The sequence below is a fragment of the Rattus rattus genome, chromosome 12, assembly GCF_011064425.1.
Source record: "Rattus rattus isolate New Zealand chromosome 12, Rrattus_CSIRO_v1, whole genome shotgun sequence".
In the NCBI taxonomy this organism is placed as follows: domain Eukaryota; kingdom Metazoa; phylum Chordata; class Mammalia; order Rodentia; family Muridae; genus Rattus; species Rattus rattus.
This window is the reverse complement of record NC_046165.1, coordinates 34,050,048-34,075,616: the sequence shown is the minus strand read 5'-3', so window position 1 is coordinate 34,075,616 and position 25,569 is coordinate 34,050,048. Positions and strand designations below refer to the sequence as shown.

Sequence of the window (25,569 nt, the reverse complement as noted above, 5' to 3'; positions counted from 1 at the left end):
AAACTGGAGAGAGCATACAGTAGTAGCTTGACAATACATCTAAAAGCTCTAAAACAAAAAGAAGCAAATACACACAAAAGGAATAGATGGCAGGAAATAATCAAACTCAGGGCTAAAATCAATCAAGTAGAAACACAAAGAACTATACAAGGAATCCAAAAAACCAGGAGCTGTTTTCCTGAGAAAATCAACAAGATAGATATACCCTTAACCAAACTAACCAGAGAGCTCAGAGTGTGTATCCAAATTAACAAAATAAGAAATGAAAAGGAACACATAACAAAAAAAAAAAACTGAGGAAATTCGAAATGGACAATTTTCTAGACAGATACCAGGTACCTGTTAAATCAGGAATAGATAAACTATCTAAACAACCCCATAACTCCTAAAGAAATAGAAACAGTTTGTAAAAGTCTCCCAACTAAAAAGAACCCAGAACCAGTGCAGAATTGTATCAGACCTTCATAGAAGACTTAATACCTATACTGTCCAAACTATTCCACAAAATAGAAACAGAAGGAACACTACCGAATTCCTTCTATAAAGACACAATTACACAGAAAAAAACACAGAAAGGTCCAGCAAAGAAAGAGAACTTCAGGCCACTTTCCCTTATGTATATTGGTGCAAAATACCTAATAAAATTCTCGCAAACTGAATATAAAGAAAAAATCAAAACAATCACCCATGATGATCAAGTAGGCTTCATCTGAGAGATGCAGGGATGACTCAATATATGGAAATTCATCAATGTAATCCGCTATATAGACAAACTCAAAGGAAAAAAAAAAACACATGATCATCTCATTAGGTACTGAGAAAGCATTTGACAAAATTCAACATCCCTTCTTGTTAAAAGCCTCAGGAATTTAAGGCCCATACCTAAACATAGTAAAAGCAATATATAGCAAACCAGTAGCCACCATCAAACTAAATGAAGAGAAACTTGAAGTAAAATCACTGAAATCAGGAACTAGACAAGGCTGGCCACTCTCTCCCTATTTATTCAATATAGTACTCAAAGTCCTAGTCAGAGCAATCAGGAAACAAAGGGAGGTCAAAGGGATACAAATTGGAAAGGAAGAAGTTGAAATATCCCTATTTGCAGATGATATGATAGTATACTTAAGTGACCCCAAAAGTTCCACCAGAGAACTACTAAGCCTGATAAACAACTTCAGAAAAGTGCCTGGGTATAAAATTAGCTCAAAGGAATCATCAACCCTCTTCTACTCAAAGGTTATACTGGCTGAGAAAGAAATAGGGATGCAGAGCCTCTCAGAAGACAGCTAATTCAGACTCCTGGTAACAAGCATTTTTTGGCATCAGCAATAGTGTCTGGGTTTGCTGGCTGCATATGGGATGTATCCCCAAGTGGCGCAGTCTCTGTATTGCCTTTCCTTCAGTGCCTGCTCCAGTCTTTGTCCCTGGAACAATTCAGGATTAAAAAGTTGAAGATGGGTAAGTGGGTAAGTGGCCCATCCCTCAAACAGTGTGCATGCCTAACCTCTGGATATGGTCTCTACAGGTTCTTCATCCCCTTTGTTGGAAATTTCAGCTAATCTCATCCCCTTCATGTCCTGGAAGCCTCTTGCTTTCCTGGCATCCTTCATGTTCTGGGAACTACCCCTGTTTCCCAATCCCCCATTGCTACATACCTAGGCTCAATTTCTTGATCCCCTGTACATCTCACCAGTCTCCCCCCATATCTTATCCTGTCCCCCATTTTCCCACTCTTCCTCCTCTCCTCCACCTAAATCCCTTCTACCTTCTACCTCTCATGATTATTTGTGTCCCCCTTCTAAGTAGGCCTGAAGCATCCACTCTTTAGTCTTCCTTCTTTTTGAGCTTCTTATGATCTGGGAGTTTTATCATGAGTATTCCAAGCTTTTAGTCTAATATCCACTTCTCAGTAAGTGCATACCATGTGTGTTCTTTTATGACTGGTTTCCCTTACTCAGGATGATATTTTCTAGTTCTATACATTTGCCTTTGAATTGCATAAAGTCATTGTTTTTGATAGCTGAGTACACATGTGCACATATACTACATTTTCTGAATCCATTCCTTTCTTGAAGGATATCTGGGTTTTTTCCAGCTTCTTGTTATTATAAATAAGGCTGCTATGAACAAAGTAGAGCATGTGTGCTTGTTATATGTTGAAGCATCTTTGGGGTATATACCCAAGAGTGGTATATCTGGGTTCTCAGGTACTACTATGTCCACTATTCTGAGGAACTTCCAGACTGAATTCCAGAGGGTTGTAATAGAAATCAATTTCAATGACATGCAATTTTTTTCTGAAATATAAACAAAATGTAACTTTACCTTTTTGATATCTGTTTTAATTCCTTATTTAGGTGACAGAGACCAACAAAGTATCTAAATAATGCTCTGCTGTTAACTTCCTTTAATATGCCAAATCGGTTTAATTACAGTTTCTATAAATAATCTATGCAAAGTACTTCCCGAACAGAATGCACTTTTCCTTCTCTGTGTGGCAAATTTTAATACTTAAAAGCATTAGAACAGATGTTAGGTGCCTGCTAAACTTGTTTTCAGTTTTCTTTTATTTATATGTTAATGAGAATTTAATTACTTCATGAATACTTAAACAACCTGAGGGTGCCTGATATCATTAGCTTGAACATGACAAGCACCTCAAGTGACCACATGGGAAGACAAAAATTGCTTTTAGTTTACTTGAAGACAGAAAGATGAATTCATTTCACCCCCTGCTATGTTTTACCTGACACACAAAACTGGAAAAGCACAGATTCAATCTTGCTTCAACATGAGTAAAAAAAAAAAAAATTCAGCAAAGCACTCAGAAGCATAAATTCTTCCTATTTGGTTTTGCTTCAGTGTCTTTTAATAACTATTCAACCTATACTCTGCTTTAAAATCTTATTTCACTAGAAAGTGTTCTGTTGAAGTAAGTCAGTCTTTTTTTTAATGGACTATAGCAGTGAACATTTTAAACACTATTTATGATTTTGAAACACTTCTCTATTTGAGCACAGTTGAATGGGTTTAGTTGGAGAAACTATAGGGAAGATGAACCTATAATAAATAATGTTTGTAAATCTTTGCATGTAATTTTTCATAACATATTGAAAAAGTAAATTTAGTAATGTTAATTAGTTGCCCTTAGAGGCCTTGCATGTTTGGCTACTGTGTCATACATGCATCAGTATCTGGGAGAGAATAGAGAAGTTATGTCTAAACTCAGTGTTCTGACCTGTGATCATGTCGATGATTAGTATTAACACTATCTGAAAAAACAAAAGCCAGAGATGACCACCAGTCCAACACCACACAGGTCTGGAAGGCTCCCAGAGCAGGGAGCATGCTTGAGGCTAGAAGAACCCAGCCTGGGATTCTGGGACTCTAGCTGGAGTGAGTCTGAGACAGAGGACTATAGCTTGGAGACACATGTGCAGGTTCGGTGAGGATCAAGACCAGGATGACCACCAGTCTGGTACTATGGGGCCCAGAGAGGAAACCAGCCTGAGACAACCACCAGTCTTGCCCCTTGCATGCCTGGAGAGTGAACATTTTCAATACAACCCTTGTCTGGTGCCATAATGCACAGGCAGGGCAAAGCACTCATAAGACCCCACTCCTGAGATGCCCCCAACCATGCAGAGATTCGAAAAGAAAAAGGAACAGAAGAATGTAGGCACAATGAAGAGAGGCAGAAATTTGAGTTTCGCTGGTATTGTGGAACAATGTGATTTCAGTAGCCTGTGATGTCCCCTGGTACTATAGTGGGGTTCTGGCTGGTGCTGCCACCAGAATCCACTTCTAGTTCTGTGGTCTTCCAGCAGCAGGGGTCTGTTACCACCAAAGGCCAGGCAGACATCCTTGGTCTGGCTGCTTCTAGGGACATTTTGTTATCTGAGTTTATGCAGAACTTATCCCTCCATTTATCTGGATATTTTTGGGGAGCAGATCTGGGACATAAAAACAAGAGAGCTGTCTCCATCCATAGCCAGTTATAGTACTCAGAAGAAAGAGACCAAATAGAGCCCAGGAATTGGAGGTAAGCAGGCCCCTAGGGTACGATAGTAGGAGAGCTGGCTTTGCCACTTATCTCCAAAGCTGTGACATGGATAGAGAAAACCATCCTTCCTTCCTCCTCTACCACTCACCTCTGGAAGCAAGTGGGAGACCAGCCTCTGGGGGTGAAAGCAAGAGAGCTGACCCTGTCCCTCACTAGCTGCAGCACTTACTTGAGAGAGAGTGCCCTCTACCTGTTCTGGGCCTCATAATAGAGCTGACTCTGGGGGTAATAATGAGTTACCTGAGAGGAAGTCTCCCCAAGCTTCCAGGATTAATAGTATAGCAGAAGCCAGGGACATGACTCATTTCAGAAATATCTCATTTCAGTGAATATTTGCAAACATAGAAATGTGGATAAAGGTGCACACTGTGGAACATTGTGGGGCACAGGACAACTTTCAGTATAATTTTTTTTCTGCTGTGAGGAAGGTTGAGTGGTTGGAGAGTGGGTATGATGGGATGGGGGAGATGAATGGGACTAGGGAGCAGGATGTGAAACTCACAAAGAACCAATAAAAATGTAAAATTTGCTAATTAGTTTTATGATACGTTTTTACATATGTAAATATGTATTGTTGGTGTTCAAACATTGTCACCACAAAAAACGTGGCATTTTTGTCATGCTGAGTGATTTTATTTTAATTAAATTAAGAGGTTATAAAAACAGACTCAATGTCATCAGCTTTTAACCTTTCTTGCTTCTCTGTCTCCAAGTGTAAGTACCAGGGACTTTAGAGCCTTATTTGCATCAGGAGCAGACTTCACCCTCTACCCTCACTCATAAATATTGTTTGTTTCATAAAAAAATACTAAGGAATACGACTACACCTCTGTGGCTTTCCTTCCTGTATAAGGTCTATCATTCGAGCTCATTTATGTTTCAGAAGAGACTGTCTTCAAGACGCGTCCCTCTCTCACAAACACTTTCAAGCTCTCATCATTTTATACATCCATTTTCCCCCTCATCTAGAAAGAAAAAAAAGAAGTAAATACATTCATAAACATTGCTAGCAGTGAATAATCACATCATTGACATCCCTAACCCGTTCTGTGACTTTCTCTTGCCTGTTGAAATATGTATATGCAATTTATCCTATTTCATCTGTATCTAATATCTTTATAAAGGCTTCAGAATCGGGAGGGAAACATCTCTTCATGATTTCGGGTATTCAGATACTAGAGGGACTGGACCCTTTCCACTTAATCAACATCTTATAAAATCAAGGACAATGTAGAACTTTACCTACTGGTCAGAACAATAGAAAGTATACCATATCTCTGATCCAGCGAGGATACTAGATGTCCTGAATTTCTCAGACTTTTGTGAACAGATAACTATTTAATATCAGTTTCAGGAGCTCCAGCCTTATGAAATTATGAAACAGGAGACCTGCTGATAATGTACAAAGACATGCATTTTCTGTGCAATCATCTGGAGAGAACAAATTCCTTAAGGTAGAGTTCATTGTTTTAGAGGCTTTAGAAGTAGCCCACTGAAAATGTAAGTTAATGCAAAGGACCTGTGACCATCATCCACCCTTAACCTTCAAGAGTTTATCCCAATCTATTCTGTAAACTCCACCACCTTTATTATGGTCTATATTATTTACCTAAATGTTTTGCTAGAGAGCAAAGAGACTAACATGCTGTTTGGAATCCAGTTGCAGATATCAGTAAGAGTTATTAGACAGTAATTACTAATTCTACATGGTAGGCATATGGTGATTTCAAAATATAAATATAGAGCAAAATAATATGATAAATCTTAAGAGCATTTCTCTAGTAGGGAATACAGTATATATAGTACAAAAACATATATTTAAATTGTAGCTATATTTTATCAGAGGTAAAAATAGGAAAAATACATATGGATAATATAAGTATTATAGTATTATTCAAGGAAAGAGAATACTATAAAGTTACAAAGATAATTGTCTTGTACTCTGGATTTTGGGAAGCAACTGCCCTTTTAAAATGAGACAAAGAACTTTACAAGTAACTTTTTTTTGCTGTTTTTTTTTTGTTTTAGATGAATTTCTTCAGAAGAAATTACAAGAAATCAACCCAATAATGCAGTGCTGCCCACTCACCTTTACCAGATGACCTAGAATGAATTTTACCTGTTAGAATTCTAAATATTCCACGCAAAGCTTTTGAATTTGCCATTGTTTAAGTAGAATATGTAAACTTAAATTGAGCATGAATGTGCCCAACTCTGTAAGTGATGATGCCTTCTTCTTATGAATATGTATTACTTTATCCAATAAAACTCCCATCTCTGGTTCACCACTCCACAGAATCAATAGGTTGAGGGGCAAAGTGGTTAAAAAGCTTTACTGTGATTAGGAAAGGTTTAAATGCTAAAGATACTGTTTTAATAGGGCATCCCAGCTCTCATGTAGAAGGAAAGTAATACAATAAGTTTTTAAAAGTATGCTCTAAGCATACATAAGAGATGCACAGAACAGTTTTGCTTATGTCTTGACAGAATAATGACCGATTTTGTGTGTGTCATACATTATTATGTGATTGGGGATAACAAGGCATTCCATATTTTTTAAGTCCAAAATATTACAATATTTAAGGCTTTAGAATTTCAGAAAATGGAATGAAATAAAAGGATAATTTGTAATAGACAAAGTATTAGACAATGTCTCTCATTGTAGTGATAAAATTTCTAACAAAAATAAATAATTCTTTAAAAAATTAGCCCATATACATACAGCCACCAAACTAGACAATATTGTTGATGCCAAGAAGTGAATGCTGACAGGAGCCTGATATAGCTGTCTCCTGAGAGGCTTTGCCAGAGCATTACAGATATAGAGGTGAATGCTAGCAGCAGACCATTCAACTGACAACGTGGTCCCCATTGGTGGAGTCAGAGAAAGGATTGAAGGAGTCGAAGGAGCTTGCTACCCCATTAAAAGAACAATACCAACCATCCAGAGCTCCCAGGTACTAAACCACCACTCAAAGAATACACATGGACAGACCCATGGGTCCAGCTGCATATGTAGCAGAGGATGAACTTGTTGGGCACCAACGGGAGGAGAAGCCCTTGGTCTTGCTAAGGCTGGACCCCCAAGTGTAGGGGAATTTCAGGGCTTGGAGAGGAGGAACACCCTCATAGAAGAAGGGGGAGGGCAGTGGGATAGAGGGTTAATGGATGGGAACCTGGGAAAGGGAATAGCATTTGAAATATAAATTTAAAAATACCCAATAAAAATAAAAATTAAATTAAATAAAAAACATTATTTTGACTCATGGTTTAAGAGAATATATCTTCCTGAAAAAAAAAGACATAATAGCTCCTTACCTTGCATCCAAGTTCTGGGAAGAGGCAAAGAGCAGAATACTAGATCTTTCATCTGCTTGTCCCTTTTATTCATGCAGATACTCAGCAAATATTTAGAATGAATTCGTGCTCTTCAGTTAAGCCTGACTTCACAAAAAAGCCAAGAGAAATTTTTTTAAGTCTTTTGAAAATACAGTCCATAACTTGGGATGTAGTTTCTTTGGTAAAGTTGATAAAGCGTAGACGTAATATTCATGAAACTATATTTTAGAATCCTAATGAAGATGCTGAGGAACCAGAGGTTAAGGGTGAAGAGAGTAAAGAAAGGGAAAGATAAAACAACCAAAAGGAAAACACTTAGATAGTCGAAAATGAAGTCAAGTTGAAGGTGAAGAATATAAATCACAGACAATTTAACACATTCGGTGTTTCACAATGTCCTGATTCTCATTAGATACTGAGGGTTCTAAACATCCTTATTTTTTTATTTGCTGCTTGAACTTTCTGCTTTGCATTCAGCAAGAGGAAAACATATGGCTTCTAGTCACATAATCACTATTATTTTAAATTAAAAAAAATTTGCTGATTTTGAGCATATTTTTATAACACTATCTTTTGCTTGTTTAATAGTGACACTGAATCTATTGTTTACTATGTCCTAGACAATTTCCCTACTACTGACATTTTCCTACTCAGCCATGAAATTGTGCTTACAAAGAGCTATAATTCATTAGAGGTGCTAATGGTCTGACAGACACTGTACACTGCTTGTAAAAATATAGGCAAATGTTTGCAAAGCTGGACGATGTGATATAAACTGAGTCTTATGACCTTTACAGACCTGAGATGGTTCTGTCTAAATTCTTAGCTGTCCTGTTTCACATATCCTGCCGAAGAATTTCTTTAATATTCAGATACCATAATTCTGGACATCTGTTTTCATGTTGAGCACAAGAGCTCCAGCAATAAAGTCTGTATCCTTTCTAAAAATTAATCTCACCTAGTATTAAAATTTTTGTGCCTTGCATGATATTGATGGTTGCAGGTGAGAAACATTTTCTGTTATTTCTCACATTTTTGCAGTGGAAGTCAGATGTATTACCTTTTTACCACATAGCAATATATGAGATAATATATTTATTGCACTAATTTGTTCTTGTTTTATTTAAAAATTTTTTCATGGTTGATCATTAATATTCCCAATGAGATTTAAAAACAAATGTTGAGGGGTTGGGGATTTAGCTCAGTGGTAGACCGCTTGCCTAGCAAGCGCAAGGGCCTGGATTCAGTCCCCAGCTCCGAAAAAAAGAAAAAAAAAAGAATTTAAGAAAAACAAATGTCGTATTATTCAGATCTATTATTGACAGGGTCTCCAGATTGCCATAAGTATATTAGGGTTTATTAAAATAAGGACTATAGAACTTCTTAGGTTAAAAATGACTTTAATTAAAATAAATATGTAAACAATTGAGATGAGGTAAGCCCATTTTTTCTATTAATAAATTGCCTGATGATAGAAAAATTTCCAAGTGACATTTTCTGTGAGCATTTCTATTTTTTAAAAAGAATTGTTTTAAACTGGTAAGTTTTTAACATTGTTTAATGGACAGGTCTTACACCATAAAGTTAACTAATAACAAATTAAACTAAATACATGTTAAAAACTGAGCCAGCGTCCAGGTAAAACAATTGTAAGATTATTAAATACAATTATAAGGGAGAATAGAGCTCAAACAGAAGTCATATAAAGGTAAGTCTAGGGAATTTTAGCAACTTTTGCACTAGTTAAAGACACTATGGAAATGAAATTGTATGCATCGCTACCTTTTAATTGGTACTTATATTCTAATTGCTTCTGTGACATTGAGAGATATGTGGAGTCTCTTCTAATGTTTGCATTTTAAAAATGGATGCTCAGTTTTTACTTATTTGTTAAGTTTTGTTCCTGTGACAAAATGCCTGACATGCCATAGGAGAAAAACATTGATTTTTTAAATCATATTTTCAGATACGTAAGCCTTGATTTCACTCAACCGTAGTTCCCGGTGAGGCAGAACATTATGGCAGTAGGAGTATGTGGCGGGAACTTCTCAATTCATGGGTGTGAACTGGAGTCTAAAAAGGAACACTAACCTGAGAACATGAGTGCAGTGACATAGCTTCTCCAGATACCTTGGTGCTTTAAAATTTCAATATTTCCAATTACCACTACAATCTCTGGGGATGGGATTGTATTTGATGCATGACAACTTCGAAATGATATTTTAGACATTAAGTATAAAATGCCAATGTGTAAATTTAAAGAGTTATTGACCATTCAATGTGAAAAAATATTGGACCACCACCAATAATTCTACAGTCTTAAAGTTCTAGAACTGCTCAACAATTCAATCCCCACTTGCATCTGGAATTACCACCTGTAAGACAATATGTACCAAATGATACAAAAGTGGAATAGGGTTGCTAACCACCTTCTGTTGGAATTTGGCCCCCTCAAGACCAGAAGATGATCCTACTTTCTACATTAAACCTGTTCTAAAGCCCAGAGCTTGATCCTTTCAAGGATGTTATAGATACTGCTTTGCTAAAAGTACATGATGTACCTTTCGAATAGACATCTATATATTTACATTGATTCCCATTGGTCAGTGCTGTGGCCAACTCTGTTGGCTTGTTTTGTAATCAGTGGTGCAGAGATTCATAACTAGCCAAAGAACTGAGAGGCAGTTATTGTTGAATGATCATCTCATCAGGGAATGTTATGGGGAAGAAGCTAAATGAACGATAGAGCTGGCCTAATGGTGGTGTGCGGCTGTTCTTTCCTTAAGTTGCTTTTATTGTTTGTATTTGGTATTTGTCCTAGTAGTGAGAAATCAGTTAAAGCACCTTTCTTATTAATAACTTAAAATGAGTTAATTGTCTATATACCTGCTAATTCAAAACTATGTTCTTTCCTCCCTTCCTCCTTTGTATAACTTTAAATATGAATAGAACTACCCAGTAGGTTTGATAATATTCTTTAGAGGGTTAAATTGTTTGTTGGCCAGCCTAATGACTTGACTTCAATCCCCAGGACTCACACGATAGTAGGAGAAAGCTAATTTCTACAAGTCAACTTCTAATGTCTATTTGAGCATCATGCTGCTTATGTGTGCACACACACATGCACGCAAACACACGCACACACACAAACACACACACAAACAAACACACACACACACACACAAACACACACACAAACACATGTACCACATAAACACATATATACACACAAACACACACACATGCACACACAAACACACAGAGAATAAGTAATAGATATCATAAAAAGGTTAGAAAACATTCTGAAATGCAACCACTAATAACTGTCACATACCTTGAATATTTTACAGCTTTGAGTTGTTCTCTGTCATTTTATCTGTGTCATCATCCTTAAATTATCCTTGCAAAAAATTTAGTGCAATAAAAATAATAGAGAAGTTAATTTTCAAAAATTAACGAGATCTCTAATGAAGTTCTCAGTAGAATTGTCCCGTTCTTGGCACTTCTAACAGAATTGGTCATTAAGCTCTTATTATAGCATGCCTAGCCATTTCAACCTTGTCTTCAACTTTTTATCAAATTTTCATTAGATACAAGTTTCACAGGCTTGCAGGCCACATTGTCAGATTCAATCACAGCAAAGACCCCTCTTACTGTATCAATTTTATCTCTTAATCTATTCATTATTGTGTCACAATTCACCACATGAAATATACAGAGAGAAAGCAATCATTTTCATTCATTTTCACAAAGGTTTCAGTTCAGGTTTTAGTTATTGGTTCTGTGGAGTATAGAATTCTAGTCAAGACAGATTATCATACTGGAAACATGTGGGAGAGTCTTTTGACCTCATTCAGAACAGAAAACAGAAACAGTGGCTAGGAAAATACCACTTTCGTAGACATGGATCCAGTAGACTGGATCTTTTAGCAGCTTCTCGTTTGCTATACTCTCCTAAACCTAAAAATACCACAGGTTATTGACTATTATTTGTGTCACTAAAAAAATAAGAGCATGAAATGAGAACAGGAAATATCCAAGATACAGAGCAAATATAAACATATAGGACATTTAACAAAAGAAAAAATATGGGAAGATAGAAACTATCTCTTTTTGCCCTGTCCAGAATGGGTTTAAAACTTCCAGAAAGGCTAAAATAAGAAAATATCTAAATGTAGATCTAGGTGAGAGTCTCCAACTACAGAAAATAATGGTTTCTTATAACATTCAGAGGAGGGCTGAAAAGGGGTCATTTTTCACATTCTTGATGTTATTTTCTATAAGGAACAGGAACTGAGCTATACATACACCAGTACACATACTCACTCACAATTTCAAACTCTAGGATTCAGTATTAAGATTATTTCTCATACTCATTCTTCTTATTTGCTTCTCTGGCTAGTGCTTAATTTTTGTGCTCCATACATGAACAATATAAAGAGTACTTACATGCCTATACAGAAATATCAAAAACAGAATTCCAGTGGAAGCCAAGATCTGAAGATTTCTAATTACTTAGCTAATGAAAGTCCTCATTGTAAAATGCAGTCAGTTCCAATTGCTGTTTTTTGTTGTTCTTGTTGTACAGAGGGATATTTTTGATACTGCAAGCACTTTATTCATGGAAAAAAAAAGGAAATGGGGATAGACAAATGCATGGTTTGCATTTGCCACAATGAAACCCATCAAAATACACAACAACATAGGTTAATGATAAAAACTAAAAATGAAGTGGAAATATCTTCATTGGAAGGTAATCTGTGGTGTCTGGTAGATACATAATAACATAATAATGGATCAGAAGTTCTTCATGGTGCAATTCTTTAATTCAGTTCTTCATACTATGCTGACCCCCAACCATAAAATTATTCCATTGCTACTTCATCAGTAGCTACTTCATAATTTTGCTATTGTTATTTTTATTTTTATTGGGTATTCCTTTATTTACATTGTAATAGACACATGATGAAAACTTTGTTGTTTTAATCATACACACTGTATTTTTCTTTCACATTTACAAATATATGTAAAAGAGTTATAATATGAGTCATTTATATACAAGTTGAAATACTAAAGCATTAGTCACATACAAGTTGGAGAGCAATTGTCCCCTTAAGATTTATAGGTTGGCAATATATCTATGTTTATAAGTTGTTAAATAAAGGAATTTTCAAGAAATATCTCATTGTTTAATCAATTTCAGAACAACAATATGAATGGACAATTATCTGAAAACAATACTTTAGTTAATGTACACTATCACATAATGTAGACCAATTATTTGGGAAGAATAAGCTTTAGGTAATGCAATTTTAAGATGATGAATGGCTATACTTTTTCAAATTAGTTTTAGATTGCTCACAAAGATTAATGTACTAAAACTTCAACATTTATTTGACAAAAATCCCTGAATTACCATCCTTGTTAAAAAATAAAGTAAAATGCCCTGATTTGCTAGTTATATGGGCAGGACATAGAGTGTAATAACAAAGTTTTTGCCTCATTTTTATTAGTTCGTTCATATTTTGTGCAGTATATTTTGTCCATATGTACCCACTCCTCCCAGATGCATACTCATTCCCCTTTCAACCAAGTAAAATATATATCATTTTAAGCCCTTCAAGAATAGTTTATATTTCTAATATACTCAGATTTTCAATTTTAATTGGCATGTGGTTTACTTATTAGGGCAGAAATTTTTTTACCAAAAATTAATCTGCAACTTTCAAGACTACCTTAGTTACCTTAGTTCCCATTGGCTTTTTTTTTTTTTTTTTTTTTTTTTTTTTTTTTCGGAGCTGGGACCGAACTCAGGGCCTTGCGCCTTAGGCAAGTCTACCACTCTGGAGCTAAATCCCAACCCCCCATTGGCTTCTTTTTGAATAAAAAGTTCATGGCTATTTCTCTCTCTCCAGGCTGGAATTATGCCTGACCTGTTTCTGTAGAGGTCATTGCATATTTTCTGAGCCATTGTGTACGTTTACATTCAACTAAACTGAAATGACCAGAAAATGCTATTTCCTTGTTGTGACCACTTACGGTTTTCATAGTCTTCTGTCCATTCTTCTGCCATAATCACTGTCCCTTGAGTGGAGAATCTGTAATAACACAGATATCCCATTTAGAACTAATCATTCTGCAATGACTTATTCTATGCACACTGATCAGTTGTGGTCTCTGTACTATTTATCTGTACCAAATAGAAGCTTTTCCCTGGAGGGATGACCTATGCAGTAATTCATAGGAATAATAGTGGTTTATCAGGAGCTAATTTAATACTCTGCCCAATTCAACACCATGATCTTATAGCCACAAAATTTTTGCCTAAGTAACAGAGCTTCTCCCTAAAAACCATGCTATTATTTACATCAGTGTATAAAATTAATTATTTTAACATAAATTCAGGTAGTAAATTAACCTTGTGGCTGTATTTCTTTTTCTCGTGCTACACAATAACCACACAAGACTTACTTCAATCTGCACTTCAATAGTTGACCAGTTAGTGATCTACCTTAACCTATAAAATAATCTGACTATTTCCTAGCTATGAGTACAATATACTTGCTTCCCCTTATTGGTCGGACTCTTTGGGTTTCAGGTGTGTTTCAATGATCTCTCTCTGAACCCTTCCTCATGGCCCTAATTCCTCCAATCTCCTAGCCGATATGAACCTCCCCAACCCCTATGGCAGGTGAGAGCTACCATATTACCATATTCTCTCTTTTACACAACCATTGGGTAATCAGCATTTATTGACAAGTCAGAAAATGAGTAGTTATTTTTTAAACAAATTTGACACAGGAGATTCTTAGTACAAGCATTACAATGCTATGTCTAGATTGAAACAAGATATAAGGGCAGAAAATCATCATTTGGATGACACAGGGTATTATACAATGAACAAAAACATTATGCCCTAAACCAATGGGTATGTCTTGTCAGGCTTGATACTGTTATAGGCCACACGTTCAGAGCTTGGCAAGTCTACAGTTTTCTTTGCTCTTCCAATATTATTAATAGTTTTAATTATATCCTCTCTCTTTCTCTTACTCTCTTATAAATTCAATGAAACTAAGATAGCAGGAATTTCCATTTCTTAAAGTTTCAGTCATAAAAGAAAACAACATGATATTATAATTTTATCAGGTCTATAATAGACAATAAACTCCAAATTATGATTATGATTGACTGAGAAAAGTGACAACTACTTAATTCCAAATATAAGCCATAATATTATCAAATATTATAAACCTTGAGTTCAAATTTTATATAGCAGTTATTTTAGCTGGAATAAATACCATTTTCTTTAATTTCCAAATGATCTAAGCTAAATTTTTGATGTCTAAATTGTAGGCATGCCTGGACAAAAACAATTCTCAAAGCAAGTTTGGATCAAGGAGTATGAGTCATGATCAAAAACAGCCTACAGATATAAACATCGTTTCTCCTTATTGTCACAGAAAAGAAGTCACAATGATGAGAAAGGCATGGAAGAAGGGAACTGGGCATGACTTCATTGTAATATCATGGTCTGTCAAACTCAGCAAGAAGAAACTCCTTCCACACAAAGAATAGTGAACTAATGTAAATGTGACTAAGATATAAACATTCATAGCTCAACTCCAGCGTTTTGATTCCTACAGCAAGACTCTCTGCTCCAAAGTTTGCAGGATATCCCCAAGCAACACCACCATCTGGATGCAGAGTGTTCATACACATGAGCCAAGGGGCTCTTACTAATTCGAAGTACTATGCATAGGATACCTTAGTATAAATGAAAGACAAAACCTCTTGTCAACCAAAAGCTGACAGAGAAAGTGAAAGAGAGAAAAAGCTGGAGGATAGGGAGAGGGGAGAGAGAGAGAGAGAGAGAGAGAGAGAGAGATTCAACTTACCAGAGGGAAAAAAATTACCACCACAGAAAGATCCAATTATCCAATAATTCCAGAGTTACTTCAAGGCAAACAATTGTATCTAATCAGAGTACAGTACTTTTTCTTTTTAATACATCCCATGCAGTTCCAAAAAATTAAATCATCTTTATCTAATTCATAATAAAATTTTCACTTGGGAGTTCCCAAACAGAATTAGCATTTTCCATTCACTTACAGGCCACAAGAGATCTTCAAATACACCTGTTTATCTACGCCTCTTAATGTTTCTGTGAATTGCAGCCAGAAACATAAACAAATTATAAGCCTTCCTTGTCAAACAAATTGTTCAACAGGAATCCTAATTTTGGTTAAGAAAGATCACCAGAAGGTTGGCAAGATACTACACATTGGCTAAAAGCCACGAACAATAAGGAAACAAAAGAACAACGTAGCTCATTGTGCTCTATCCATGAGAGTTCACAAGGGAAACAATTTGAGATGTACAGGTTCCAAAACATTCATTTTCTTTTTTCTTCAGTTTTATCACAATTAGTGAAGGCTATGAATGCTGTCTACCAAGGAAAGTAACTGAGAATCTGAAAACACAATTAGATACAAGAGCTGCAAAAACTCCATCCATTTTTCTGTATAACTTATAGCAAATAAGATGTCGAGAAACTCTGAGAACACCATATCCAAATAACAACAGGCACCACTGTACCACTATGGTCTATGAAATTCAGTTACAGCATCATCTAGCTGTAGGGTCAGACTATGTGGTTGTTTCTATTAACAAAGAACCCATTATAGAATCTGAAAAATATATTTGTAATTAATATCATGTGTTTTCAATATGTATTTGAAAAATGTGTTTGTTTACTGTTTTGAGGTAAAATGAGCAGAGGAACATTCTGTTTATTTTTGCATCTTTCTGTCTTTTGTTTTTGCATCTTGATCATATCAGTCCTTACAATTGGAATTCATCGGACGTGATTATTGTGGCTGTTACATCCAATTGTTCTTTCAGAGGCTCTGTTTCTTTCTCTGGTAGCCAGTATTCATAGCCTTTAGTAGTTGTAATACAACAGAGAAAAAAAAATAAGGTGAATATTTTGGACCATGTACACCTAAACTTGTTTCGTTGTTGGAAACCTTATTGGAATGATAAAACAAAATCTTGGAAAATATGTCATACTGTGGTCTCTTCTCCAGCAATAAGACAATCTCAGAATTAAGTATTTTCCAGGATCCAGGATCCAGAGTTTTGGAGTTGGATCTTCTTCAGAACCAACGTGCTACTTATTATAAAGAAGGGAGGATCAAAAGCACAATTTTGCTGAAAATAATCTAGTCTATAGTTATGGTTATGACTTTTCTGGATTCTCTAAGAAATATCATTGCATCTTCTTTATCCCTGGATGCTAGCCATGAAAACTAAACCCGCCATAAAGAATGTCTCAGTTTGGGTAAGTTTTTTCCTTTAAATGGGCGAAAAGGTAAATTAAAGAAACAAAAGCAGAAAGGTTTATTTTGTCAAAGCTTGGGAGATTTCAGCTATAATCATTTGGCTTCTGGTCTTTGGTCTATAGAAATATAGATCTCAATGCTAATCATATACAGGAAGAAAATTTATTCAAGCACAAGTCCAAGAAGCAGAGACACAGAATGGCATACCACCCACACCAAAATTCCTGCTACTGTCTTTTAACTGAGCTTTCTGGAAACACTTCAGATTTAGATCACAGCACTGAACGGTCTGTTCTCACTGCAGACCATGGTGTCCTTAATACACAGGAGTCCTGCTTTAGACTACAAAGCAACTCTAAATGTCTGCACTTCGTTTTTTTATTCTTACATTATTTCCCTTTGTTCAGTCTCATTTTGTTTTGGCAGCCAATGTTTCTTGGAATCTTAAGTGTAAAAACAGGCTCTTCCTTTGGGCCTTTTGTTTTCATTCTAAAGTCTTCTGTGTAACACAATATTTTGATTAAACAAATTTGCAATATCCTTCTCCTTTTGACTTTTCTCTTGTTATAGAAAGATTATGACTCAGCCAAAGTTCCTCCCGCATTCACATGATTTGAATGCTTGGTCCCAGGGAGTTGTATTGTTTAGGGAGCTTGTGGAAACTCTGCCTCAGCTAATGGAGTTAAATGAAAGAGGACACACCTTTAGGTTATGCTCATACTGGTTTCAGGTTTGCTCTCTCCTTCCTAATCGACTCTGATGGTTTGAAACCCTGCTACTTTTGCTGGTCAGCCATTCTATCGCAACTGACAGAGGGAGATCTTGTCCAACTATGGGATCCCATAGGTCTTTTTTGGTCTCTTGTTTTATGTAATATTTTAGTCATATCAACAAAAAGATTATCAACACCAAGGACATCAGCAATAGCACTAGTGTTGAATTAAGTATCTCTAACAAGAGAAACACTTGTATACAATGTTAAGAGAGAAAGCAGGCATTTGAGTAAATAATAACAATAGATTTGGGGGAAGGAAAGGAAACTATAAACTACTGATAAGAAAGACATAGAGTCTGAAACAAGATTGACACAGAAAATAACTCTTGTCACACGAGTGTAAAATTCAAGTAATTCGAAACCAATAAGTCAAAGCTAGATTCCTTACAGAGGGGAAGAATCTCAATGTTAGCAGATTTTGTAACGTCAGCACTGTTTTGATCACATACTAAGTAATAATTTATAAGTGCTGAAGTATGTATTGTTGGAACATATTTATATTCTGGGCTTGATGACACTTGCCTCTATCCCTAATGTTTGTAAGGCAGGAGTCAGATGTTTGTGTGTTTATGGCCAGCCTAGGCTACATAGTAAGACACTGTGCTAGGAAAAAAAGAAAAGATGTTTCGTTGCTCCGTGGTTTAGTATTTGTCGAAGCCTTGGAATTGATCTGTAGCCTCCAAACAAAAGATCTGTGTACTCTATTTTCACATAATACTACTGTGACAATGAAATAAAAATATACGCTAACATGGAAACCTTCTGAATATTTGGATCACATAAAATCTTGTTTAAATTATCTCAGATAAAGGGGTTGGGGATTTAGCTCAGTGGTAGAGCGCTTGCCTAGGAAGCACAAGGCCCTGGGTTTGGTCCCCAGCTCCGAAGAAAAAAAAATTATCTCAGATAAATATAATAGAAATTAGCATAAATGTTTTCTTAATGAGGAGCACTAATATTTTAGCAAATTTATCATGACATATTTGTTGAATTTTTGAACAAAAAGAAATGTAGAGGTAAATGGTTGTTTGCTAGAGACTGGCACATTGAAATATTTAAAAAGTTAGGGACCTCAAAAATGTGAATTGAAAAAAAAATTGAAAGGTCTGCAAATAGGAATGACCTCACAGTTGAGTCTGCTCCATAAATCCATGTGTCATAATTCTCAGCCACTGCTGTCTGCTATTTTCTGCTTCTTAAATTCTACCCTTGTCATATTATATTTACAGATTTTCAAATGGAGTTCTTGAAGGTATCCTTGATTTCTGCTAGCTCATTGTTTTTATCACTTACAAAGAGTTTAGTATATTTAATCATACTCACATCATATTTGAGTCCAGGGAGCATTTTGCAGTAGCCTTTGTAGATTTTCTCCTTTCTTCTATATTGGAATGCTTTGGATTTTTTCATATGCCAATTATTTATTCATATTCAGGATATGTAAAAAGATGTTCTAGCTCCTCTGATATCAAGCAAGAGTTCGATTCCTGGCATAGACAGAGAAAATATTATATCCTGAGTTTTTTGAAGATAGGACAGAGAGAAGTGGGATTCATTATCATGTTGCTCTTCTGCCCATTTTTTCTCTGACATTTTAAATCTTTGACTTGATTTTTAAGGTGTTTCTTGGGACTTCTTTTGATTTTACTTGCCTTTCCACTACGCCCTTTCACAGAGAATTACAGAAAAAATTATCAAATGAGATAGCTTTTCCTCCTTGAACAATTACTGTTTCTAATGATCATTCCTTAGGTGTTTAGAAGCTTTTAAAAGCTTAATGTAAGACTTGCTAAGTTAAACTCATGAGATAGAAACATCTGCTGAGCATGCGCAGGAGTCGTTGCAGGATATATGGTAATGTAATGAGATGAGGGTCATATACTTCAAATAAAATTTTATACTACGAAAGGTAAATGATTTGTCATCAAGTATACATTATTAAATTATCATTCATTTGTATGAGGCTCTAGACTACATATAATGTGAATTTTGAATCATGAAGGAAGTCAATGATAAAACAAACTTTAAAACCTTTAGTGTAAGTGTCAAGGTCCATAGAAGTAAGAAGACATTACTCAGGAATCAGAGCTCTATTGCCCCATTTTAGGATCAATTTATTGAACTTATTTTATCAGGCTTAAGCTCAAGCACCCCTACCTACTGAATCATCATACAAGCTAACACATAATGTATGTATTACAAGCATCATTTAAAGAATTGCTCCATATGGCCATAGATTAATCTGGATGAGGATTATTAACATCTAAATTTTGACAAAATTATACATTTTAAAATAATGGTAAGTCAAAATAGTGTTATTGACATAGGTTCAATTGTTATATATCAACGAGGAATTAAGTTATCAAGGTAGAAAAAGATTTGCATTATTTACTCTAAATTTCAGTATCTTGATGACTAAAACATACATATATTTACTAGCCTACTGTGATGCTCAACAAACTTACTCTATAAAATCTGTATATCAAATATTTTATAACTTTGTATATCAAACAAAGTGTTTTTAATATTCTAAATTATGGCCTACAACTTTTTCATTAAGTCTCTAACTATATTGAAAATGAAAAGATTTCAGTTAGATGATTAACAGCTCATAACTATGAGGTTTATGAGGCTCAAAATCAAGTGGACTGGTGCCCATTAAGTTAAATAATAAAAAAACAACATCCCCTGACTTCTTCTTCTTCCTCTCTGTCTCTCTGTCTCTCTCGTGTGTGTGTCTGTGTGTGTGTGTGTGTGTGTGTGTGTGTGTGTGTGTGTTTGTGCTTTAGGTTATGTCTGTGTGTCTTACAAGCATATTTATGCACTGCTTAGAAGAAAGGCACCATGATGGCATTTAAACAAAGTGTCTTAAAGGACAGGCAAAACCCATCATCAGAAACTTATTTTTCTAGAATTTTTGCCTAATACTTATTACCTCAGAAAGTATGAAAAAATAAATTACAGGCTGATAAATGTCTACAAGTTTCTAAATGACATGGCATTCTATTGTAGTGCTATCAGACCAAGAAGTTCTCATTTTTTTTAAAGTAACTTTTTAAAATATATGAAACTTCCCTCTTTTCTATCATTTTACAAAATAAGAATACTTTTCACAAATGGTTACCCTTTGTCCAATCCTAGTATAATGGAAGGAATGTTCTTTGGAAAACACTGGGTTACAGAATTTAATCTAGTATGAACCAGAAGCATTTATTTTATAGTTTTTAAATTTGTTATGCATGGGGGATAGAGAGATGGTCCAACGGTTTAGGTCACTGGCTGGTCTTCCAGAGGATATAGATTCTGTTCCCAGATCTCTCAATGGCAATAAACAAGTGTCAGTGACTTCAGTTCCAAAGGGCCTATTTCCCTTTCCTGGCCTCCATAAGTGCTGCATGAATATGGTACACAGACCCATGCAGCAAAATATCTCTACACAAAAGATAAGAATAAAATGCAAAACTATATTATACAAAAAGACTCAAAAAATAACTGCTTTTACTTTCTTGCAAATATAGAATGATAGAGACCTATAAACATTTGAGGATGACATAAGAAATTCAAACTTGAATTTTTGTTCCAGGTATGTATTTATGTCAGATAAAATCTGATAAACAATTATCTTCTAAATTAGCTGAGCCCGGACTTCAATTTTAAAAGGCCATGCAAATACTAATTTTGAGAGAAATACTAAAACTTCTAATATTATATAATGGGATAAAAGGAAAATTTATGAAAGTAACAACAAAATTAAGAAGGGAGTGCAGGACAGAGAGATAGAAGCAACAAACATTAGAATTGCATTTGTTGAAATGGTAATTTCTTTCAGGGTAATTAACAGATCTGAGGCATGTGGTGAAGCTATCTCCCTGCATCTCCCCTCTCTGCTCTACTTTCTTCTCTTTCAGAAAATGTGTTTGTTAGACTCCTCAAGTTTAGTGATTTAATCATCGTACCTCTCTGCGGGACTTAGAGCAGGTATGGTTCCCAGAGACTCATATACTTGAATGCTTAGCCATAGGAAATGCCACTATTAGGAGGTATGGCATGCTGGAGGAAGTCTGTTGCTATGGAGGCAGGCTTTGAGGTCTCCTATGCCCAGTCAATGCCCACTGTCACAGTCTTCTGCTGCCTATGGATCAATGCATAGAATGCTCAGCTATTTCTGTATCAACATGTCTGTCTGTACTTGCAATTTTTGATTCCAGAAAGATAATGGACTCAACCTCTGAAACTGTAAGCCAGTTCCAATGAACTAGCTTACAACTCTTTTATAAGAGTTGTTATGATCATGGTGTCTCTTCACAGCCATGTAAACAAAACTAATTCAGTACTAGGAGTGGGGTTTTATTGTTATAGGCCAGACTATGACTTTGTAGATTTTGGGACTTTGGGGTAGAAGAGCAGTGGAACATTTTAAATGCTGCTTAATGGGCCATCGTAGTAGAAGCATGGAAGACAGAGGTACTGAGGGTGATTTTAACTATGGGGTATGTGTCAAGTAATTTCAGAGAATATTTATACTATGCTGTCTACAGATTATTCTTGTGATTTTTTTCAAAAATGAGACTCCTTTGTGCTTGTCTAAAGAGTCTGCCTGAGGGTAAATTGAAAAGATTTTGTTAATTGCTTTGGCATAGGGAATCTCAAATAGCCTAGTGTAGACTCAGTTGTATGTTTCTACTGATTACTCTTGTGCATTTTGAACATTTTGAAGAAAATGACCAAGCTGAGCAAGGAAAAAGATTGAGGAGATAAATAACACCTAAAACTGGAGCAAACTCCAAGGTAGCCAACATAATCAGTGAAGGAAATCGTTGAAAACAGAAAGCAGATAAAAATGTTCCAGCTCCCAAATGTTGTTGTAAAAATATAAAAAATAAAAAAAGTAAGGTTGTCTTTTATCCCCACTAGGTCTAGCACTGCAGTGCCCCAAGATATCTGCTAGATATCTTGGAGAAAACATATCCCAACTCCACAGCAGCCCAGTGTCTCCTGCCACCGCACACCTTCTTATACTCAAACTGTCACATAAAAGAACACACAATACAATAATCTTTGACCCAAATGGTAATATATAATTGCCCACCTAAACATACAGAGCATGGTACCATCCATCCCTTAAGAACATTAATAACAACCTGTAAATACACAGAACGGAATCTTAATGTCACCTGCCATGGCTTCTCTCCCTCTCCCTCCCGTCTCTTTCTCCCTTCCGTCCCAGTCTCTTCCTCTTCCTTCAAACTTCTTCCCACCCATCCTTCTTTCTCCTCCAATGACAGGCCTCCTCCTATCCTGTACCTGCCCCTCACCTGTATTTTACAAATTCAATGGGGAGAAGGTTCTGGCTAAGTCACCTGAGTCCTGAGCATGTGACTAGGCAGCAGTCATTGGGACAGTGGAATTAGCATCAAAATACAAATAACACAACAACCAAAAGCAGCAGAACTTAGCCATTTCAGCCAAATGGTTCTGATTTGAAAATCAAAATACAGGAAAATGCTTATGGAATTTCCCTCTGCAACTGAACAAAAGAGCTGAGGTCCAATATAAGTCCAGGGTGTCTACATATTGAGTCCCAGAGAATCCATTATGTAAAATGGGTTATGTAATCTCCCTCTGCAACCAAAGAAATCTACTATGTTCAAATGTGCACCCATGCATGGAGGCATGGGGTATCCATTATGTGAAGATGAATTGCCTTGGAGGCTCCAAGATTTGGGGGAATTCCAGAGTCATGAACTGTAAAGAAAACCTACTGAGAGTGGAACCCGTCCAAGAGAAAGAAGTGCCTTGCAGTCAACAAAGTTGAAATGACTTCAAGATCTGAAGAAGAGTTTGACCTCAGACATGGAAATGCAGAGTTTGGAGTTTGTGCAAATGTTTCAGTTTGATTGTGCTACAATATCTTTACTATTCTCCCTTTCCTATGCTTTGGAATGGTAATGTGCATCCTGTGCTGTTATATGATTTGCTTTTATATTTGACTGTATAGGAGGCTGCAGTTAACAGATTGTACGAATATCAGAAGAGATTTTTGAACTTTGAACTTCCAAGCAAGTTTGAGACTGTCATAGACTGTGGGGACTTTTGACATTAGACTGAATATAGTTCTCCATCATGGTATTCCTGTGAGCCTAAGGGGGCCCTGGAGTCGAAAGTGGTGGTTTGAGTAATATGATTCCTCTAGACTTATATTTTTGAAAACTTAGCCATAAACAATTTTACTTTCATTTTGTGTGACCTTGGAGGAGAGAATACGTCACTATGAAGGAAGGTTTGAAGTCTCCTATACTCAAGTTACTCTGAGTTTTACAGTTGCTTTCTGCTGTCTGTAGATCAAGATGTAGAATTCTCAACTATGTTTCTAGCACTGTATCTGCCTCAATGATGCCATGCTTGATTCCATGGTGATAATGTACTAAACCTTTGGAACTATAAGCCAGCCCCAATTTCCTTCTATAAGAGTTGCCATGGTCATGCTGTCTCTTCACAGCAATGGAACCCAAACTAGAACATTCATATATTTTGCTTATCTCTGTTGAAAACACTATGACACAGTTTCAGTACTTGGGTATATCACCACATAAAAGACAAGAAAATGATTCTGAGTCTTAGCATAATATGTACATTATAGTGGAAACATAAACTAAATATCTACTAGGACCTGATCATCTTAGTATTTTTACTTCCCTATTTTATCTACTCTTTCTGTGAATGTCATCACTCATTCACATAGATATGTAACAAATTCTAAACGTTGAACATCAAAATATTTAGGTGGAAAATATTTAGATGTAAACTAAAATATCATCCAACATTTCCTCCAGACAAATTCAAAGAAGTCAGTGAAGTACAAAAACAAGTTCAGAGCTTAATGTGTTACTGAAAATGGTAGGGAGCAAAAATGCAAATTATTTGACAGAAAAGTATCATCGTAATTGCATGAGAAATGTTGAGTAGGCCTATGTGAAACAGAAGAGATGTGGAACAGTAGCTCAGATCAGGAGATGAAGGCAGAAAGATGAGGTTGAAAGGAACCTTGCAGAGTAATGACATGTGGTAGAATAACTGGGACAGATTTATAGAGAGGGAAAAAAGAAGGGGTGGAGATCATCATTATCTGGAATGATAAGGAAACTGATTTCATCCTGTTCTTTTGTAAGAAAAAATATAAATAAATTTAAGAAGCATAACTGTATTTTGTAAAAGGAAAGTAAGTTCAGAAATTAATTTGAAATGGGAAACCAGGTGTTAGATTGATTTTGCTACTCCAAGACTAGACAATAAAAATGCAGGGGAAGAATGACCTTGACACACATATTTCTGGGTGGAAATTACTCCGTTTAATATTCACCATGGCTTCTACATATATTTGAGTTTGTGTGTGTGTGTGTGTGTGTGTGTGTGTGTGTGTGTGTGTCTGTGTGTATGTGTATGTTCATGTGTGTTAGATATTTAAAATCATTATAAAGATAAAATAAAGAGGAAAAAATGAAATTGTCCATTGATCTTATGCATATGAATGAAATCTAAACCCAAGATTAACTGTACTAGTTACTTTCTAGTAACTTGGTTATTTCAAATTTACATAATTGTTTTAAAATCACTAAATAATATATAATTACTTAAATCTGAAAAAATAATAAATTCCAAAATATTGTCAGAATAAGGACCTGCAGCTTCTAAATGAGAATAAATAACCAAAGAGTACTCATTGAGTTTTTACAAAATATATATGAATCAATTTAAATTATGTAATAAAAATTATGAAATACAATTAAATTTAGTTTTTGAAATATATAATATTGGGTATTAAAAAAACTCAAAGTACTAGACCAATTGATGTAACTCATCATAGCTGTATTACAACATAAGATATTTAATTTAACCAAAATGCGTAAATAAATAATAAAAAAATTTTAAAAAATCTTTAAAAATAGAAAATTCAATGATAATCTGAAGTTGAGTTATTCAATTTTCTAGGTATTTCTTTTATTTTTATTACAATTACTACTATAAAACTTATAAATAGTCTCATTTTT

The 25,569-nt window shown here is 35.5% G+C and overlaps 1 non-coding gene across 1 annotated transcript; it reads left to right on the top strand.

Moving 5' to 3' along the window:
* The first annotated feature begins 3,143 nt into the window (after positions 1-3,143).
* On the top strand, positions 3,144-3,273 carry LOC116914136. Its single transcript, XR_004389697.1, has one exon. It is a non-coding gene; the product is annotated as a small nucleolar RNA SNORA17 (small nucleolar RNA).
* Positions 3,274-25,569: the final 22,296 nt, after the last annotated feature.